Source organism: Chanodichthys erythropterus, chromosome 11, assembly GCF_024489055.1.
Source record: "Chanodichthys erythropterus isolate Z2021 chromosome 11, ASM2448905v1, whole genome shotgun sequence".
In the NCBI taxonomy this organism is placed as follows: Eukaryota; Metazoa; Chordata; class Actinopteri; order Cypriniformes; family Xenocyprididae; genus Chanodichthys; species Chanodichthys erythropterus.
In genome coordinates, this window is record NC_090231.1 from 39,689,591 (window position 1) to 39,709,601 (window position 20,011).

General features: G+C 39.2%; 1 pseudogene; it reads right to left on the bottom strand.

The window, feature by feature from the left end:
* Positions 1-1,214: 1,214 nt before the first annotated feature.
* On the bottom strand, positions 1,215-19,793 carry LOC137030744 (uncharacterized; annotated as a pseudogene).
* Positions 19,794-20,011: the final 218 nt, after the last annotated feature.

The window sequence follows — 20,011 nt, forward strand, 5'->3', positions numbered from 1 at the left end:
AGGTTCGTGGGGACGGACCCGACGAAGTGGCTCCCACTGTAACCCTCAGATCTCCCAGAGCACTAACCGGGCCAGCGGCCGCTACAGCCGCCGGCGTTGGGGTAGTGGCAGAGGGGCCTCTCACTTCTGTTTTAAAGAAGGAGAGGCGCGATCTCAGCACCAACATGGACATGCCCTCACAGTGAGGGCATGCGCCATCCATGAACGCTGCCTCAGCGTGCGGTTTACCCAGACACGTGAGACAGTGATCATGGCCGTCAGAGGAGGTCAGGAAACATTTACATTTACATTTACATTTATTCATTTGGCAGACGCTTTTATCCAAAGCGACTTACAAGTGAGGAATACAACAAGCGAGTCGTTATGACGAGGCAAATAGACAAGAAGTGCTCATAATACAAGTTATAGGCAGTGCTCAGATTATCCTAAGCTACAATAGAGAGGGATTAGAGGAAGTGAAAGGATAGGAATAAGAAGTTTTTTTTTTTTTGTTTTTTTTTTTTTAAGATGAGGTTAAGTGCTCACGAAAGAGATGGGTTTTCAGCTGTCTTTTGAATATTGCCAGGGATTCCGCATTCCGGATGAAGGCAGGAAGATCATTCCACCAGCAAGGGACAGTGAATGAGAATGTTCTGGAAAGTGATTTCATGCCTCTCTGTGATGGTACCACAAGCCTTCGCTCCTTTAATGAGCGCAGGTTTCTGGTAGGAGTGTAGACTCGTAAGAGTGAGTGGAAGTAGGAGGGTGCTGAGCCTGTGGTAGATCTGTAAGCAAGCGTCAACGCCTTGAATTTGATGCGAGAAGCAAGTGGTAGCCAGTGAAGAGAGATGAAGAGAGGCGTGACGTGGGCTCTTTTGGGCTCGTTGAAGACGAGACGTGCTGCTGCGTTCTGAATCATTTGTAGAGGCTTGATTGTGCATGATGGCAGTCCAGCCAGAAGTGCATTGCAGTAATCAAGCCTAGAAATGACCAGAGCCTGGACCAGAAGTTGTGTTGCATGTTCTGTTAGAAAGGGCCTGATTTTCCTGATGTTGTATAGAGCAAATCTGCATGACCGAGCTGTCATTGCAATGTGGTCTTTGAAGGTCAGTTGATCATCAAGGATTACTCCAAGATTTCTGGCCGAATTTGATGGGGTAATTGAGGATGTGCCTAGCTGGATGCTGAAATCGTGATTTAGAGTCGGATTGGCAGGGAAGACGAGAAGCTCAGTCTTAGCCAGGTTGAGCTGTAGATGATGTTCTTTCATCCATGCCGAGATGTCCACCAGACAGCTTGAGATTCGAGCAGCTACTGTGGGATCGTCTGGATGGAATGAAAGGAAGAGTTGTGTGTCATCAGCATAGCAATGGTAGGAGAAACCATGTGCCTGAATGATGGGACCAAGTGATGTAGTGTAAATGGAGAAGAGGAGGGGTCCAAGAACTGAACCCTGAGGAACCCCTGTGGTCAGCTGATGAGCTTTGGATACCTCCCCTCTCCAGGCAACCCTGAAAGACCTTCCTGTGAGATAGGATTCAAACCAGAGAAGTGGAGTACCTGTGATGCCCAGTGATGAGAGGGTGGACAGGAGGATCTGATGATTCACTGTGTCAAAGGCAGCTGATAGATCGAGCAGAATGAGGACTGATGATTTGGAATCAGCCTTTGCAATCCGCAGGGATTCAGTGACCGACAGCAGTGCAGTCTCAGTCGAGTGGCCACTCTTGAAACCAGATTGATTGACATCCAATTGGTTGCTGTGTGAGAGGAAAGATGACACCTGGTTGAAAACAACTCGTTCAAGTGTTTTTGCTATGAATGGTAGGAGAGAAACAGGTCTGTAGCTGTCTACAAGAGACGTGTTTAATGTGGGTTTCTTAAGCAGTGGGGTTACCCGAGCCTGTTTGAATGTGTTGGGGAAAGTGCCAGTGAGGAGAGATGTGTTGATGATGTGTGTCAGTGCTGGTAAAAGTGTGGGAGCGATGGCTTGTAGAAGGTGTGTGGGGATGGGATCTAGAGGGCAGGTAGTAGGATGATTGGAGAGGAGAAGTTTGGATACTTCTGTCTCAGTGAGGGGAGAGAATGAAGAGAGGAGGTGTGTGGCTGTGTGTGTGGTTGGTCTGAGTTCCTGTGTGTGTGGAGCGGAGAACTGACTGCTGATGGTAGATGTTTTGTCAGTGAAGAATGTAGCAAAATTATCAGCAGTAAGGGATGAGTTGGGTGGTGGTGGAGGGGGACAGAGGAGAGAGTTGAATGTTTTGAAAAGTGTGCGTGTGTTTGAAGCGCTGTTGATTTTGTTGTGGAAATAGGAGGATTTAGCAGCATGAATTTCAGCAGAAAAGGATGAGAGCAGAGACTGATAGCTACAAAGGTCAAATTGATCTTTTGATTTGTGCCACTTCCTCTCTGCAGCCCTGAGTTTGGTCCGATGTTCACGAAGAACATCAGATAACCAGGGATTAGAGGGAGTGGCACGTGCAGGCCTGGATGACAGAGGACAGATACTATCTAGAGAAGAAGTTAATGTGGAACATAAAGTGTCTGTTGCTGTATTCACATCCAGAGATGAGAATTGTGAGGGTGAGGGAAGGGAGGATGATACAGTAGAGGAAAGATGAGAAGAAGAAAGAGAGCGCAGGTTTCGTCTGAAGGTAACTGGTAGCGGGGTTGGTGGTGAACAAATGGGGAGTTGAAGATTAAAAGTAATGAAAAAATGATCAGAAAAGTGCAGAGGTTTTACCAGAATGTTGTCGGTGATGCAGTTGCGAGTGTAAATGAGATCAAGTTGGTTGCCAGATTTGTGTGTACTTGTGGTTATGAGCCGATTAAGATCGAATGAGGCTAGCAGAGAGTGGAAGTCAGAAGCATAAGGCTTCTCTAGATGAATGTTGAAATCGCCAAAAACTACAAGTGGGCTACCATCCTCTGGGAATGAGGACAACAGCATGTCCAGTTCCTCTACAAAGGTACCCAGTTGGCCTGGGGGGCGATAAATTACTACAAAATGAATTTTGACAGGAATTGAGATTGTAATAGCATGAAATTCAAATGAATTGTAGTTGCACAGACCGCATCCAGAAACACACGGACGAAAAGACATCTTGAAAAAGACGCTGATCGCCCGTGCTTGCTCTTTCAGTATACCTCACCAGCCGAAGCACCCAGGGACGAGTGTGGCACCGTCCTGTGGGCAGCGCGCCGTCACACCCACCGCTGAGCGTGCCTTCCCACCAGCTGGAGAGACTCGAGCAGCCACCAGGAACAAAAAACAGCCAAGTAGCAATTAAAATTGCTGTTTTTAGGATCTTGTCCTATAGCAATTATAATTGCTGTTTTTTGCTCTTTTGAAATTCGCTCTTCTAGAGGTGAATGTGCAGATCCGATCCGATCGGCTCCGAAGCAAAAGTATGAATGAAGGTGAGTATGCCGGCCCTATTTATACCCGGATGCCGGGGGAGGGGCCCGGCATGTAAATCTCACAGGCCAATTCCCATTGGCTTGTTTTGTATCCTTGGAGGTGATTGGGCTCCCTAGCGAGACCCCATTACGTCAGTATCGACGTAACGTCGAACGTGACTGACTGAATGGGAACTATAGTGACTTCCAGTTTGAAACAAGTTTAAAAACTAGTTTGGCCTTATTTCTTTCATACATGTACAGAAGTTCTTGATGAGAATTGACAGGTATAGATGTTGATGTTTTATTAAAAATAGTAAAGTTTGTAACTACCATCATGGTGATCGGTGTTTACTCTAGTTGGGCTCTTGAACGTCGACTTTTTACCATAATTTTTTTCTCTGGCTGCTCTAACTGTGTGTCTTTTTATGGCAAAAAGAAACTAAGAAGTAGTATGTAATGCGGTTCGTAAATGTGGGAAGAAAGAGGCGGGAACTGGCGTTCAAACAATAATCTTTAATAAAACAAACAAAGAACAAAACGAAAGTAATGCCGGCAGACGTCCGCGAGGGTGATTCTGGATCCAAACACTGCAAATCCATGTCTGATCCTGTCTGATGATCTGACCAGTGTGAGATTTAGCTGGAACAGTCAACCGCTTCCTGATCATCCAGAGCAATTTTTCATGTGTTCTGGGTTCAGAGGGTTTTAACTCAGGAACACACTGCTGGGATGTGGAGGTTAAAGAGAGTTGATCCTGGAGACTTGGAGTAACTACAGCATCAAACCAGAGGAAGGGATGTGCTTTCTTTAACACTGATGTCTGGTGTGTGTGGTATGGACTGTCTAAACCATGTGGTTTTCCTGTTAAACAAAAGCTTGAGCGTGTGATTGTTCATCTGGACTATGATGGAAGAACGGTGTCATTCTCTGATCCTGTAACTGGCACTCATCTACACACATTCACAACCACATTCACTGACACAGACTTTCCATTCTTTCATACTTATTCCTCTCTCAGAATCTTACCGTTTGATAGTCAGTAAACGTTACCCCTGTAGGTCTGGATCGAGCTGATTTATCTTTGACAGTAATCATGTTTCCAGTAGGCAATCCATATTACATGAGTAGAGTGCTGTTGATCTGAATATCCCTAAATGTTTTGGAAAAATCATGGACTTAATTCTTGGTTAATTTATTTTTGTTCATCATACTTATCTCCACAATATTTCATGATATTTAATAAAGTGTAAATAATATTCAAGAGTTATGTTGCACTGAATTAAACTTGGTAGACGGTTAAATATTATTTATCATATCTGACCAATGGGAAACAATGATGTGTCGTGAATCCCCGCCCATTTTAGGAGTCATGTTTTTAAGCTAATTGGCTAATTTGCCTGATTATTTCAGTGAAGTGTGACTAATTTTCACATATTAATTATTTAATAATAAAATATTTTTTCCTTGTATTATACAACTGAAAGAGTTCATCACATGCACATTTTCCATTTTTGCTCTAAATGAATAATTGTTTATTTCAGTTAAAGCTGCTGTCCGCGATTTTTGGCCCTCTAGCGGTTAATAAACTGAACTGCACGTGTCTTGCAGAGGAACATTCTAGCCGGAGCTACTTTTCTCCCTGTATGTCTATGGCGAGTCACGCAGTTACTGTGATACTCTGCGGCGGGTCCTACCAGTCCGGTCTGAAATAGTCAGAATATAAACACTTATTATAAGTGTACCATAATGATTCAGGATAAGACAAAAACACGGTTTGGAAAATGGATTCATGTTGTATATTCTCATTATATAATTTTTGTAAATTTTTAACACCAAAAAGTTGCGGACTGCAGCTTTAAAGAGGTTAAATAATAATTTGTTCAATGAAGTAAATGTTTAGTAAATAAATACTCGATTACAATTGTTTACACATCTGATTCTCAGAACAAATGATCGTGTCTCTAGCCTCACTAAGTGTGACAACAGAAGCCATGCTGTGTCCAAATACGTCACATTCTCATGTGATTTTTCTCCCCAAACCAGTTGAGTGGAAACTTTGCCCTGCAGCAGATTCTTAAGATTTTATTGGTCATGTCAATCATAGTATGGATTGCCTACAACAAACACTGATCCCTAAACCTACCCCTCACTGAAACCTTAACCAATGAAATTAGCTGCAGGTTCTGATTTCTGGTTAAAGGTGCAGTATGCAATTTCTCAAATTCGTCGTTGAACACTGTTGATATTTGAAAATCAACCCAAACAAACCCACCCTTCTCTTCATTGCTCCACCTCCAAAACTCACACTCAATACTAACCACCCTGCTCCGAGTCGGTCTCGAACCCTGGCCCAATTGCTGCTGGAATGCAAGGCGAGTGACACTAAACACCTCATTCTCTAGCAGTGTGCAGTAGTTTAACTACAAAACTGTCACTATCTGGCCACTGTTACACACGCAATGCGAGTGGATGTCTGTTCATCACAGCTCACGCACAACAAAATGCTTTAAAGCGCAGATGATGAACGAACGACAAGGAAGCACAAAAAATGAACAAACAGTACACAAGATTAAATACAAACAAGAGATTGTTGTTAGTCGGCAACAGAACAGCAGCTCCAGACAATCAAAACCCAGTGTTCAAAGCAGCGTCCGTGTCTCTTTTCAGACCTTCCCAGCTCTCATCAGCGCTGGAAAGCGTTTCTAATATAAATGCGGGTCCTAAAGTGCTTGCAGTCATAAATCTTCATTGCAGTGATATTCTTTTGAGCTCTTTGTGTCCCATCTCTCATTCTGCATTTTTTTTTTCTTCTTATTTTCAAATCTCCCTCTTGCTCGCCGCTCTCCTTGTCTGTCATACACTCCCTAATGCTGATTTGTTACACATTTTTTGTTGGTATCAGCCTGACTAACTTCCAAACAGTGTATTTGAAATAATACTACTAATAATACACCTTTACTGAGTCCACTTTTAACTTTTGTCTTTTTTAATCATTATTTAATAATTGACTTGTATTTGACTTTTTCCACTATATTAAACAGAGGCATGGACATGCAGCATAATCACCAGTGTTAAATGTACTCTGCTAGGTGTATATCAATCTCACTCACAGGTGTTAAAATCTAACACTGAAGCAGTGTAAGCTTTTTCTGTATCCATAAGGTTAATTAATCCGTTAATTTTACAAGTGATGAATTTACATTATTGAAGAAGACACCTGCTGTTAATGAACAGTCAACTGAAGAAAAGATAAACAGGAACAGAAAAAAAAGAGAACGAGACTAAAGCAAACTTGTTCAAACTTTAGACTGCCAGCAAAATTCTGTGCAATTATTATTATTATTATTATTATTATGCATATCCAGATTTTATCCAGATTGATTTTTGAAAGTCTGTACACAAAAAAAAAAAAAAAAAATCTGATCCAAACCACATTTGAACTGGTGGTTTGAAGTCCCAATCAGATTTTTTTTACATCTATCTGGCAGAACTGCTGGTAGTATTCATATGGTATTCAAATAGTATATCCAAAAAAAAAAAAAAAAATATATATATATATATATATATATATATATATATATATATATATAGATATTTTTTTTTTTTTTTTTTTTTTTTTTTGGTGCAATGGAAGAGTTCTGCGCTGAGCTTATTTGGAGAGTGACATAATGCACCTCAATTTTTCCGGCATTCATTTTGAAAACCTCGTCACATACCTGACGTACAACACCTACATTGTTACCAAAGCAACCCATGCATATAAGTTGCTTATGTGTCAGGACCCTGTGCTTTGTCATGTCTTTTATTTTGAAAATTGCAATTTTAGTTCATGTTCTTTTTGTAGTTCTGTTTGTGGTCTTTATAGTTATTTTGTTATTGCTAATTAGGTGCAGGTGTCTCTTGTTATCTGATTAGCTCTCTTTTGTTTAACCATGTAGTTCAGGCTTACCTTTGCAGATTATTGTTTGAATGATAGATTGTTTATAATGTTTGTGTGAATGTGCCCTCTATGCTCCATCTCATGAATTTTACGTTCAAGCCATGGATTACTATCCTGTTTTAAGCCATTAAACATCTTTTTTTTTTTTTTCCTTTTTTTCTTCAGATCCTGAGTCTGACTTGGTATTTGGGTTATGTTACATTATGTCTGAACACACAAATATTATTTGATCACTTGCAATTAATAGTTCGGACAGTCTGCCTGAAAAGATCTGATTTGAGAAAAATTGCCTGCAGTCTGAACATAGCCTTACAGCCACACAGACTTAGATGGAAATTAACTGCATATAAAATACATTATTATATGTAACTAATTAAACTAATTAAAACTTTTAATTTCTCTGAATATGATTAGTAGAGTTTTAGCTTTATTGAGTGTTGCTTATATTGTTTTATTTATATTTCATTTGAAGTCCCCATTATGGTGATTGGTGTTCATTTGGTTGGTACTTAGATTTGATTAGTATTAAAGTAATTATCTTCCACATTAGTGTTACAAAGCAACACTGTACCAAGGAAAAGAATAAAATAGAGTATGTTTTAAACATAAATAATGGAATAAAAGTCAGATCGTAGTGTTGTATCTAAATTATTGTAGCAATAGATTTTGTGATAATACTGTGCAACTGCTGTGATGAAATACTGTTGTAATGAGGTAATCAGTTACATTTTGCCAGATTTTTAGTCTGTTACACATGCTCAGACACCAGAACCCGTCATACAAATCTTAACCATGGTAGTGCTCAAACATTTTCAAATAAAAAGATCCATGCTGCAATGCACACTGGGTGCCATTGTTGAGTTTGGCACTATACTAGAACCCAGCATGCACTGTGGCATGAATCTTTTGTTTTGTTGATTGTCACCATTGTTGAGTTTGATGTGCAGGGCTTGACATTAACACCCATCAATCAGCCAAATGGGGGTAGATTTCAGCTGTGGCGGGTAAGACAGCCACTACCACTAGCCACTTTGGTGGGTTGAATATAATTTCAGCCTACAGCCAAACTAAAGGTAGCCAAGCTCATCGTATCACAAAATAACAAATCAATCATCGATTAACTTGCTGTCAGTGAAGGCGGGATAGGCAGAATCGCGCAGAATGACACAACAGAAGCGCTCTCTCCTTGCACTCTCTCGCACATGCTATCAGTTCTCCTTGCGCCTGAATAGTCAAATACACGCACACACAGATGTCAAAATGCCCATGCCCAGCTTAAGTGGACGTAAACAGGTGGGTAAAAACTGAATATGTGTCAGTATATTACGTCCATGCATTCAGCAGCCCAATTAAATTCCTGTCATTAATGTCAATCAATCGACAAAAGATGTTAAATAAATGTATACATATTAAATAAACCTATGCATCTGAAAAAAAGAATTTATTTTTAATTTACAATTTGTAATTTGCTTCTTTGTTCTTTTTATATAGCCTAGCAAAAATATCTTATAAAATTTCTCAAACTTTGGAAAACCACTAGCCACAGTGGCTGGTGAGCAGAAAAGTTAATGTCAAGACCTGTTGATGTGTATTTGTGTACTTACAATTTTTTCCCATGCAAAAAATTTTTCCCATGCATGTCATTTTCAGAGACAATATCTGCTTATTTTACTACAACACTGTTGATTTACAAAAGCTCCCCTGTTTCTTGACTAGAAGTCTGTTCTGAAAATCTAAATGAAATTATTGAATTTGCCATTAATGCTAAGTCATCACTTAATTGACTGAAACACTGGATTTTGCTGTGTAACTCTTGAATGGTCTTGATCTTGGAAGTCTGGGGCCGTATTCACAAAACATCTTAAGGCTAAAAGTAGCTTCTAACTTGCCGATTTAGGAGAAACTCTTAAAAATAATCGGCGTGTCAGTCATAATTTTAGGAGTCCTAAATTTTTGCTCTAAGAGTATTTCATAAAGAATTTTAGTGCTAAAACTAGCTCCTAAGTCTGTAAAACATTAGGAGTAGTCAAGAGGACTCCTAAGTCACTAAGACCAAATCACAAACAGTCCTAATCTACCCAAAGACACTTTACACCATTGAGGCAATGGCGATAGAGCCTTGGGTGCTGAACCTTTTCTTCATAAATGCAATATATTTTGATTTATAGATTTGAATCTACGATGAGACATCAAAAAAAAAAAAAATCTTTAACAAATAAATAAATATTGTCTGATTACCTGTGGCAAAGATTTCACACTTACAAATGATTGAATAAATTATATATATATATATATATATATATATATATATATATATATATATATATATATATATATATATATATATATATATAAGCGTATTTGGTGTGCTGTCCAAGGGGATCGAGGGCTCCGAGCTTGGAATTTAGCCCAAACCCAGAGTTCTCCCCATATCCCCAGCTGAGAGTGTGAGGAGCAGGGTGGCGGAGGGATGCAGAAAACTGTCGAAGTAACTATAGGCGAGTCGCCTCTCGTCTGTGTATATATTCCTCCTCTCGAGCTGATTAGTTTGAATGTGTTTCTCCCAAACTTTGTTTATAAAATGTAATTTGTCGCTTGAATTCTGCATTGTCATTCTCCTCTTCAGACATCCAAGAGGCAGACAATTAACCATATATACTAGTTTAATTAGTGACAATTAGCCTACATTTTAAAACCTTTATGGCAAAAATATGGCAACATTTTATTTTGACTTTGGCAACATTTTTATTAAAAAATATTTATTTGAATAGGGCAACATTTGTATTTTAAAACCATTATTTTAATATGGAAACAAGACACCTCATTCTACAATATTTATATGATTAAATCGCTGACTCCTCCCCCATCAGCCAATCACTGTGTGTATACTCCATAGCAACGAGGTCAACCCCGCCCTTACTCTTAGTTTAAGACTTCAGTCTATTCCTTAGTAAAGGTTTGTCTCAGCAGCTTTGTGAATAGGTTTTAAGAGAAAACTCTTAGCTAAGAACTTTTACTGCTATTTAGGCGAACTCTTAGTGGTAAGATTAAATGTTTTGTGAATACGACCCCAGGTCTTTACATCTCTGCAGTGCTTTAGTTGCTTTCATGTACCTCTGACTTTAGCTAAACCTGTAATAAGGACTGTTAAAAGTTGGACTAATGAAGGGAATTCACAAGCCTGCTTGATTGCACTGATTGGAGTGTTTTTGAAGCTGCTTCATCAGAAACACCCAAATCAGTACTGTAGACCGTAACATCATACATGGACATTCTTATCATTCACTAATAATAAGCCATGGTTTCCTGGGAAACTCAAACAGATTCATCATGCCAAAGGGAATGCTTAAGGGGGCATAAAATCTTGCATAACTAGGCCAGAAACAGTAACAAAGGAGATCAGAGTGGCTAAAAGAAGCTACTCTGAAAAGCTGAAAAAAGTTTTCAGCCAACAATCCGGCGTCAAACTGTGCTTATGGTCTTTGTGAACAAAAAACAGAAGATTAGGAAAGCTTCAGGCCCAGGTGGTGTCTCTCTTGCTTGTTTAAAAGCCTTTGCTGACCAACTGGCCCCAATTTTCACACAGATCTTCAACTGGGGCCGTATTCACAAAACATTTTATCTTACCACTAAGAGTTCTCCTAAATAGCAGTAAAAGTTCTTAGCTAAGAGTTTTCTCTTAAAACCTATTCACAAAGCTGCTGAGACCAACTTTTACTAAGGAATCAACTGAAGTCTTAAGCTAAGAGTAAGGGCGGGGTTGACCTCGTTGCTATGGAGTATACACACAGTGATTGGCTGATGGGGGAGGAGTCAGCGATTTAATCATATAAATATTGTAAAATGAAGTGTCATATTCCTATATTAAAATAAAGGTTTTAAAATACAAATGTTGCACTATTCAAATAAATATGTTTTAATAAAAATGTATATATTCCAAAATATACATATATTACTCTATTCAATCATTTGTAAGTGTGAACTCATGAAAACCATTGCCCCAGGTAATCAGACAATATTTATTTATTTGTTAAAGATTTATTTTTGGCGTCTCATCATAGATTCAAATCTATAAATCAAAATATATTGCATTTATAAAGAAAAGGTTGAGCACCCAAGGCTCTATCGCTATTGCCTCAATGGTGTTCACTGTTCAGTGTTTTTCGGTGGATTAGGACTGTTTGTGATTTGGTCTTAGTGACTTAGGAGTCCTCTTGACTACTCCTAACATTTCACAGATTTAGGAGCTAGTTTTAGTGCTAAAATGCTTTGTGAAATTCTCTTAGAGCAAAAATTTAGGACTCCTAAAATTAGGACTGACACGCCCATTATTTTTAAGAGTTTCTCCTAAATTGGTAAGTTAGGAGCTACTTTTAGCCTTAAGATGTTTTGTGAATACGGCCCCTGATCACTGAAGCAGTGTGAAGTCCCTAGCTGCTTCAAAAGTTCCACACTATCATTCTGGTCCCTAAAAAAAAACAAAACACTCAACTAAAACTAGACGAAAATAGTCATGGATAATTTTGACTAAAATAAGACTAAAATGCTCAGACTTTTAGTCGACTGAAACTTGACTAGACTAAAAATAGTATGAATGTGACTAAAACTAATAAAAACTTGACTCAAAGACTAGACTAAAACTAAAACAGGCCGCCAAAAACAACACTAGCCTACGTTAGATTATATGAAGTAACCCAGAGAGTGTGAGAAGACAGGGTGGTGGAGGGATTCTGGAAACTGTCGAGGATCCTTGGGTGAGTTTTGACTGTGATTATATACAGGCCTGAAATCATGCCGATTGGGTAGATATGTTGATTACAGATTGTTGACAGCTGATTGAGATGACGTAATCAATAAGCTGACGTAATGATTGGGTAACTTATTTGACTTGTTCCTCCTGAACTACGTTAATGAAACATAATTAAATGTTTGATAATTATTATCAACGGTTTAAAACATTGAAAGCACAATAATCCGTGCAAGAAACGCTGCTCTGGCTGAATTGTGTGTGCGCGCACTCCAAAACGGATCGCAAATCGACAAATTTCACATTGGGCTTCAGGGGCACGTCCAAGCGATCAAATACACAAAAATGTGTTAAAATGACCGGATTGTAGCGTGTTTAACTACTTAAACACAGTTTATATCGTAAGTGTACATGAACAGCTGGGAGAAAATCCGATGTGTGTTAAAGGGTTAGTTCACCCAAAAATGAAAATTCTGTCATTCTCCCGTGTTCTGAAGTTAATCTTCAGAACACAAATAAAGATATTTTAGTTGAAATCCTATAGCTCCACGAGCCCTCCATAGGGACCAATGGACACTTCTTCTCTCAAGATCCATAAAGGTACTAAAAACATATTTAAATCGGTTCATGCGAGTACAGTGGTTCAATATTAATATTATAAAGCGACGAAAATATTTTTGGAGCGCCAAAAAAATTAAATAACGACTTATTTAGTGATGTGATTTCAAAACACTGCTTCAGGAAGCATCAGAGCACAGATGAATCAGTGTGTCGAATCTGCTGTTCGGAGCACCAAAGTCAAGTGATTTCAGCCGTTGGCAGTTTGACAAGCGATCTGAATCATGATTCAACACACTAATTCATTTATGCTCCGATGCTTCATGAAGCACTGTTTTGAAATCGGTCATCACTAAATAAGTTATTTTGTTTTTTTGGCGCTAATATTTATAATATTAATATTGAACCACTGTACTCACATGAACCGATTTATGTTTTTAGTACCTTTATGGATCTTGAGAGAGGAAGTGTCCATTGCTCCCTATGGAGGGCTCATGGAGCTATCGGATTTCAACTAAAATATTTTAATTTGTGTTCTGAAGATGAACGAAGGTCCTACAGGTATGGAACGACATGAGGGTAAGTAATAAATCATTTTTGGGTGAACTAACCCTTTAATATCTATTGTCTTAAAGTGACAGCAGTCACCTTCTGACGATTGTGCCATCAATGTTAATCAAACAACAAAATGCAAAGAGAAAATCACTTACAGTTCTTCATCTGAACATAGTTAGCTTTAATAGGCATTAGGCATTAATGAAAGCACTTTATTTCATTTGTATCTTTGTTTTATTGTATTTGTCAGTTTGTTTAACGTTGTTTCTTTGTTCATGTTCTTACTGTGTCTTAAATAAAAGACCAAAAATGCTGGACATTATAATATAAAGCAAAGTTAATTCAGCACGTTTTATATATTATGTTATATGAACAAAAAGTACCGATAAGAATACCGTTAAAGTACCAGATCGATAAGCAGTATCAGTAAGAGTAGTAATACCGTTAAAACCTTAACTATACCCAGTGCAGAAAATTATATGACAACAATAAGGTCTAAATGTAACTGGCCCCTCTAACAGTACAACTGGCCTCAGTTTGCCCCCCCCTAGAACCGCCACTGATTTAGGCATGGTCAAGACAATCTGCTGAAGTTCAAACTGAGCATCAGAATAGGGAGGAAAGGTGGTTTAAGTGACTTTGAACATTGTGCGGTTGTTGGTGCCCAACGAGCTGGAGTATTTCAGGGGTTTTAATGCACAAACATCTCTAGGGTTTACAGAGAATGGTCCGAAAAAGAGGAGAATGGCCAGACTGGTCAGATGGCTTTGACAGTCACCAGATCTCAATCCAATAGAGCACCTTTTGGATGTGGTGGAATGGGAATTTTGCATCATGGATGTGCAGCTGACAAATCTGCAGCAACTTTGTGATGCTATCAATATGAATCGCTGAGGAATGTTTCCAGCACCTTGTTGAATCTATGCTGTGAAGAATTAAGGCAGTTTTGAAGGCAAAAGTGCCAAACAAGTACTACTGTAGGAAGGTGCACATAATAAAGTGGCAGGTGAGTGTGTGTTTCTTTTTTTGCATCATTTCACTAATTATTTTTCACTAATTTGAAGATAATGAGGTCTTCTAGCTTGGTCAAGAAAGTACAAAGGTTATGATTGTCATATATTTTTGTATTTATTTTAATTATTTCATTTAAAGGTGCAATGTGTAAACATTAGGAGGATCTATTGACATAAATGCTATATAATATACATGTTTTCAGTGGTGTATAAAGACCTTACACAATGTATGTTTTTATTACCTTAGAACGAGCTATTTATATCTACATACATCCATTTTGCACCAACATGTTTCTACAGTAGCCCTAAACGCTCTACAGAGCACGTGGCTACTCATGTCTGTCTCAGACAACAACATATTTGTCCTGTGTTGGCCACCGTAGCTTGTCTATATTGCAATTCGCAATCTCACCATTAGATGCCGCTAGAATTTACACAATGCACCTTTAACAAAGGAATTTGATGTTATGAAAGACAGATAAATCTGAGGGAAATAACATAATAAAGGCAAAAGAAATAAAAAATGAAAGACTTAAAGGTGATAGAGAGGATTTTTTCGTCGACTGAGAATCCAAAGACTGTTACTGAGTTTTTGAAATGAGCGCATGCGTAAGAACGCCTCCCAAAATTCATGCACGAGTATTGGAAAACGAGTGTTTACCACCGGCATTCGCTGTGTTGTGTTTTTTGGATTCATTATGTCGGACTCACCGCAGGTAACTCATAATCTGCAGTTGTTATTCCTGTCTCCTGACAAAAACATTGCATGCAGCGCCTGTGGAGTGTGGAAAGTTACTGGAGCGCGCAGCCACGCACGTCTCTCACAAGGAACGTCACGGTAGTGATTGACAAGCCAGAGGGCCAATCCGCGCACGTCTCTCACAAGGAACGTCACGGCAGTGATTGACAAGCCAGAGGGCCAATCGTTTATGCGATGATCGCGTAAAGGCCCTACCTTGTGCACAGATGATGTATATATTATTCCTTTCAGTGCACCTAATAAATAGTCTTTTATCAGTTAGTAAAGACAGTTTCAAGTAATATTGCAAAAATGTATAAAACAAAACATCATCTTTAGCACCTTTAAGCAATTGATAAATAAATGTAGAGATAAATGTAGACTTCAGCAAGAATTAAAGGTGCAGTAAGTGATTTCAGAGAAATGCTGTTTAAAGTAGATCGAGCGCCAAAACACTCTTGTAGCCAATCAGCGGTAAGGGACATATCCACTTATGACGGGGGAGGTGCCTGTGTTGCATAGCATGTTCATGAAGTTGGGGGCAGGGCTATAAAGACTGGGGTTTGATCCTTTTGGGTAGGGGCGTGTTTGTTTTGGTGATTTTAAATATAAGCAGTTTTACTCTGAAATCACTTACTGCACCTCAATGTTCATTGGTGCAACATTTTATGTTAAAACTTTGATCCAGTTTCCGAAAATATTACAGTTATTATTACACTTCATAAACTAAGAGATTGTACTGGAGTGTCTTGCCTTTTAAATAGGCACTAAAACAGCTTGATACTCTCATTTATAGCTTAATATTTCTTATTTTTAGATCTACAGAACACCACCATTGATTTCTTGTAAGCAATTTTCATTTTCATTGAATCATTTCTTGTCTTCTCTGTGTTTGTTCACTTTACCAAGGAAAAGTTTTGTCAGACCAGCTTTCAGATAACTCAGAGCATCTTTATTTGCTTCTTCAGACTCAGCGGTCCTTTTCATTTCCTCCAGCTCTTTGGCCCAGTTTTCCTTCCCAGCCTCCCTCACTCTGGGGATGAAGAAGTCCAGATGGTGAAGAGTGAAGGCAGAGTCTGGCTTTAATGCGATCTTAGAAAGAGACTTGATGGTCTTGTAAGCATTGAACAGAAGAATTTGCTTTTGGTCCTCAATCGTCTGCAGATCTTTGTCAAGATCATCCATTACAACTGAAAACCTCCTAGTTTGAGCCTTTTCATATTCCTTTTTTAATTCGTCAAAGTTCATCACAACATTCGAGGTGCTGATTACATATTTCTTGTTTTCTTTGACGTGTTTGCTGTGGTGGCACTTCCCTGTGCACATGGTACAGTAGCCGTTTTTCATGACTTCACATTTGCTGGGATCAGAAACCCACCAGCAGTCAAACTCATGGCAATTTTCCTCACAGACGGTGCAGATCGTAGCCTTCCTGTTCTTCCATGACTTGCTCTCAATGAGCACCTTCTCTTTGAGAGTCTTTTTGACTCTAATGCTAAAGTTTGTACGTCTTTCAATCTTTTCCTTGTTTTGCATTAATCTGAATTTTTTCAGATTTCTTTGACTCTTTCTCTTGAACTCGCAGCTGTAAGTTGCAGATAATCGCTTCAAATTGAATGCGCTCTATCAGGACATCTGACGTTAACTCTAAACTTCTTCTGTTCTTTTCATTCAGAGACTGAAAGAATTGCTTTGTCTCTTCCATGCTGTTTTCCCAAGCATCTCTTTGAGCACGAAGGTAACGTTTCTCATTGTGGTGGGCTTCAGCCTGCCTATTGTTGAATAAGAAATAAACAGGTTGGCCACTGTGGTCTCGTCTGCAGGGGATTCTAGCTTTGTTAATGGCGCAGAGGACGTTTTTGGGTGGCAGACCATCAGAGTGTGTGATCAGAAACACAATGTTGTTCACAATGTCCTTTCCAAATAAAGACAGAACTGAACTGATAATGTAATGCTGTCTGTCTGAGAGACGATTTATAGATGCTTGAATTACAAAACACACAGCGTCAATTTCACGAACTCCATCATTGCTCTGAAAAAGAAAGGATAAATTCTCAGCAACTTCCAGATCTCTTTCCAGTCCTCTAGTGTCTCCATAGCCTGGAGTATCAATGATGGTGAGAGATACAGGATTCTCTACAGGACAGACCTCATACATGGTGATTTCAGAGGTTTGTGATTGCGATTGATCTCCTGCTTCTTCTTCTGTGATTTCATACCATATTTCATCTTCAAACTTCACTTCCAGTAAGTAGTTGATCAGGGTGTTAATGACAATCGTCTTGCCAACGCCGGTTTCTCCCACCAGTAGAACAATTTTGTTTTGTTTTCTGGTGTCTTTTGTCCCATAAGTCCATTTTCTGACTTTTCCATTATCATCAAGCACTTTTCTCTCTGTGCCTAGACAAAATCGTTATGGAGGACCTTGATGAATAAGAGTTGATCTGCTTGGCGGAAGATTTGGCTGTCTGTAAAATATGTCAAATGTTTCTCAGAATATTTATGTAGCTAGAATTTTAGACAAGCAGTATCTATTAATATACAGACATAATGTTACATACATCTTCAACATGAACATATTAATATAAAGAAACAAAATATTAGGAAAACAATTCAAATACAGACGATATTTATAAAAAAAAAATTAAAATAAAAAAAAAATATTCATCTTTACCCCAGTCAGTGTGTGACAAGCAGGCCGGTGGCATGATTGCTAAAAAGCGCCATCTGCGCTTGGCACCGGTCTCGTATATCTCTCATGAAGGAGCTCTGGAAACATAAAAGGAGGAGCGACGATAGTGAAGGACTACAGAGGACCAGACCTGGACTTTGTTTTATTATGTATGTGTGGCCGGCAGTCATCCGCGAGGAACGATATATATATATTAAAGTATTTCAACGTAAAAAATAAAGGAAAAAAAAAGAAATTAAAATGCCGGCAGCAGTTCCTCCATCTGCCGGCCACACAAACACAATAAAACGTAACATAAAGTCCTCTCTCATCCTTCACCGTCGTCACTCCTCCCTGCCAAGACTGCCAAGCTTAAGGCTCTCGCCCTGCCCTGCTTGTCACACAATGGTTTTCCCATGGCATGCTGTCATGCAACTAGGACTGGCCATTATGACAGTATATACATGGCGATGGTATAAAATGTCTATCGCTATAGATTTTGATATATTGTGTACATCATGCTATGTAAATATATATGCGTAGCACAGCACTGATAGTGATGAAAATGAGACAATAGAGCGGGAACCGATTGATGTTAAAAATAGTGCAATAAGTCGTGATAAAGAATTGGCACATTGGCAAAGTGCACGCACAAAAAGTTGCCTCTCTCAGAAGGCGATCACGAATTTGGAACGTGCTTGATGTTAAAAAGACCTTGAATGTGGTGATTTCTATGGGAGATAGAAAAAAAACTCTCGGATTTCTTCAAAAATATCTTCATTTGTGTTCTGAAGATGGCAGAGGTTTGGAACTGGAACGACATGAGGGTGAGTACTTAATGACAGAAATTTCATTTTTGAGTGAACTAACCCTTTAAGCACAATAAACTATGAAAAAGAAATCAATGTGGTGCTCAATGCTCGCGTTGACTAACACACAGCAGCATAAGTGCACAGAAAGCCGTGTCTCTCAGCAAACGATCGCAAATCCAATTCTCTTTAACGTCTTATTGCGCTTGAATGGTTGAACACACACACACACACACACACACACATACACGCACAATTATGTCAAAATGCCCATTGTGTGGAGTATTCATGTAAACACAGTCAGTTATGTCTCAAGTGAAAGTAAACAGTTGGGTATCAGTATAAACTGCCTAATAAACCTCCAACTTAATCAAGCAAAAGCGAAAATAACTTACTGCTCTTGACTGAATAACTTTTATAGCTTTAATAAGATTAAATTCATATTTAATTCATACAGTGAACACTATGCAGTATAGATGTTAAAAAAAAACATTATTGTACATGAAAAACTTAATTAGTTTAATTCATATTGTTGTTGTATTGTACTGTCCTATTATTTGGAATTTGCTTTTTGTTCTTATTTTTAATAACAAAAATAAAATAAAATAACAGAAATAACAATATTGTGATATACACCGATCAGGCATAATATTATGACCAATTACAGGTGAAGTGAATAACGCTGATTATCTCTTCATCATGGCACCTGTTAGTGGGTGTGATATAGGCAACAAGTGAACATTTTGTCCTCAAAGTTGATGTGTTAGAAGCAGGAAAAATGAGCAAGCGTAAGGATCTGAGCAAGTCTGACAAGGACCAAATTGTGATGGCTAGACGACTGGGTCAGAGCATCTCCATAACTGCAGCTCTTGTGGGGTGTTTCCGGTCTGCAGTGGTCAGTATCTATCAAAAGTGGTCCAACGAAGGAACAGTGGTGAACCGGCGACAGGGTCATGGGCGGCCAAGACTCATTGATGCACATGGGTAGCGAAGGCTGGCCCGTGTGGTCCGATCCAACAGACGAGCTACTGTAGCTCAAATTGCTCAAGAAGTTAATGCTGGTTCTGATAGAAAGGTGTCAGAATACACAGTGCATCACAGTTTGTTGCATATGGGGCTGCATATGCTGACCCCAATCCACCACCGAAAGCACCAACAGTGGACATGTGAGCATCAGAACTGGACCACGGAGCAATGGAAGAAAGTGGCCTGGTCTGATGAATCACGTTTTCTTTTACATCACGTGGATGGCTGGGTGCGTGTGTGTTGCTTACCTGGGGAACACATCGCACCAGGATGCACTATGGGAAAAAGGCAAGCCAACAGAGGCAGTGTGACGCTTTGGGCAATGTTCTGCTGGGAAACCTTGGGTCCTGCCATCCACGTGGATGTTACTTTGACATGGACCACCTATCTAAGCATTGTTGCAGATCATGTACACCCTTTCATGGAAACGGTATTCCCCGGTAGCTATGGCCTCTTTCAGCAGGATAATGCACCCTGCCACAAAGCAAAAATGGTTCAGGGATGGTTTGAGGAGCAAAAAAATGAGTTTGAGGTGTTGACTTGGCTTCCAAATTCCCCAGATCTCAGTACAA